The sequence below is a fragment of the Ambystoma mexicanum genome, chromosome 13 (assembly GCF_040938575.1).
Source record: "Ambystoma mexicanum isolate Mex_15411 chromosome 13, UKY_AmexF1_1, whole genome shotgun sequence".
NCBI lineage: Eukaryota > Metazoa > Chordata > Amphibia > Caudata > Ambystomatidae > Ambystoma > Ambystoma mexicanum.
In genome coordinates, this window is record NC_090938.1 from 229,743,348 (window position 1) to 229,746,320 (window position 2,973).

Consider the following 2,973-nt stretch of genomic DNA (forward strand, 5'->3'; position numbering starts at 1 on the left):
TTTGGCCGGTTTCATTGTTGTGAGGAGTTCTGATATGTTAGGGAAAGGGTGTCTGTCCACCCATATGTTCTTGTTCAAGTCAGGAAGGTCAACACACATCCTTATCGAATTGTCTGGTTTGCCCACAAGGACAATTGTGCGAGCCACTCGGAACTCTCAATGGGTTGGATGATGTTTTCCTCACAAAGTCAGGTGAGCTCTTTCCTCAAGGCGTCTTTGGTGCCAAAGGGGATTCCACGAACACGATGGGCTACAGGAACAGCGTCCTTCTTCAAGACTATCTTATGTTGAAAGCCTCAGAGGAGTCCCACCTTGTTGTTGAATACCTTTGGAAACATCTTGGCTAAAGTGGACTTTATGTTGGTGGGCTCCAAGCTGGTAGTAGCATCGGTGTCGCTCAGCACACTCAGGACGGGAACTTCTTCTCCAGGGTGGATCTTTATTCGTAAGGCAGCTTGCTCCTTCCAACCAACAACTGAAGAGCCATTTTTGGCCACGAAAAGTTTACAATATGTCTCTCTCTCGAAAAATTTGAGTTTGACCCAGGTATACCCAATTATTTCGATAGGTGTCTTGCCATAACCTGTGGCCTTTATTGGCGTGCAGCGTAGGTCTTGTATCTTACTAGAGAGAGTTCCCAAAAATGTTTGGACATCCACCATTGTATAGGGGGAACCTGTATCTACCATTACTTGAAGAAGCGTCCCATCCACATACATGTCGACCCACGGGCCCTTGGCGTCACGTGAGGAAGTGATGGTGAGTATCTCTATTGGAGGGGAGGCTCGGTCGATGAGCAGCATGTTATCGTAACTGGGGTCATCTTCTATGAATCTCACCGAGGCAGATCTGATAGACGGGCCTCTATTGTATCTGGGAGGTCTGGTTGCTCTACCCCTGTTACTGTTGCAAACCTTGGCGAAGTGTCCGCGGCGGCCACACTTGTAACACTCAGCATTATTTGCGGGACACGTCTTCTCAGGGTCTTCGTGTTTGAACCGTCCACATCGTTGGCAATGAGCAGGGTCCCTGAAGTCATTGGATGGACCCTTTCCTCTCCTGGAATTAGTTCTTGAGCCTCGGAAGGCTGGAGCCCTCCTGACCAAGGCGAGCAAATTCTCAGTGTTGTCAGCCTCTGGACTGGTTTCAACGGATTTCACCTCAACACAATCCTTTTGGGCGAGTCTCTCCTTCAGGCAGTGGTCACCAAACTCCAGGCTCCTTGCTGTCTCTATGGCTTAGTCCAGGGAGGGATTCTTCATCTGCCACAGTTTCTGCTGAATACGAGGGTCGGCTACATTGAGGACAAGCTGGTCCCTCAGATACTCATCGCTGACGCCAGTGAATTCACACGTTGACATTAGTACTCTCAAGGATGCAATGTAAGAGTCGATCGACTCACTCTTTTGTTGCTTCCTGGTAAAGAACTTGTACCTCTCTAGTACAATGTTGGTCTTGTTACCAAAATGTTTGGTGAGCTTGGCTAAGGCCGTGTCGAATTTGTGGTTGTGGTTTCCATCACCTCCAACATCATCCGGTTCTGGTAATGCCCTAAACAGTCTTAGTGCCTCTGCTCCTATGCAATTCAAGAGTGTCGCTTCCTTGAGGTCATCATTGAATTTGTTGCCCACAATGGCTCTCAGGTAGATGTGGAACCCATCGATCCATTGTTCCCAGGGAGAGTCTGGTGTCCCAGGGCACGGGAGAAATTTTGGCCGGATGAGGGATGTTTTGCATGATGGAAGATGTGAAGCTGTGTTGAAATGGTTGACAGGAAGGTTAAAGTCGAGGATGAAACTGTGTTGAAACTGTGCTGAAAACTACGTTAAGAGGCAGACTGGAAAAAAACATTTTTTTATTTTTTTTATTTTTTTTATTTTTGTGTGTCTCTGGATTGCAAAAGTCACTGGGTGTGAAAAGGCGTTATTTGTTGTCTTCCTTTGTGGAACTGTTTTTGTATGATCAAGACATCTGGTTTGAGTCTCTTGCTTTTGGTCTTTATTAAGAGCAGATGGGGGCTTTTGTGTCGGCAAAGGATTTGTTTAGCGGCTGTGGAGGAACGGGAAATGCTCGATAACGTTGTCACTATGGCAACAGGGACAACAAAATGGCTGCACGTAATGCACGCTTTGCGGTCCTTTCCTTTTTTTTTTCTGCTGTTGGTGCTGCGCGTGGACGTAATGGCGCGTGACGAGGTGTCTGGTGCCCAAAACCCCAAATAAATTGTACCTTGCTTGCTGGGCCACTCTCACTGCACAGGGCACCTGCTCTGCGGCTGCGCCGCCCTCTACCCGGGATCGGGGAGGGGCGCGGCCGTATGTATGCGGTGGCGGCAAGCGGAGATCGCCTCGTTGCGGTGGGACGAGGCTGGCAGCTGGGGCAGTCCGATGCGCTCCGGGGGCCGGTTCACCTCCTCGTCGCCAATTGAAGTAAAGAGGCGAGGCGCACGGTGAGTTAAGGAGTTTTATTCGGCGGCCCCCAGAGGTCGGACCAGAGCAACTGAACTAGAACGGGAAGGTAGGAATCTTGGGTTAGGGATCGGGGCTGGAACACTGGGGTCGTGGAAGCGGAGTTCCACGAGCTGGAATAAACATTACATAAAACGTGCCCGCTCCGAATGGGATGCTCTGCTAGAGCCCCGCCATGGGGACATGCAGGGGAGTCAAACCGGAGGCTGGAGCTGGATTACACTGCCAGGGGCCCAGGTGGTGAGCAAGCTAGCTCCGGTGCAACGGGGCATGCTGGAGCATGGCTTCACGCTTCAACACAGTGCCACCACCAGCGCGGCCCGGCCGCTTACCTATAACACTTTTGGGCAGACAGAGATCGCAGCTGCATGTGCAGCGCAGCCGGCGGGGCAGCGGGATTCCACCACACGGATCCGCCATGGCAAACGTCTCATTGCAAATGTTACGTCAGGGATAGCCACGCTCTGGTGAGGCCTTCCTGGCGATTAAGTGGATGCAGAGACCA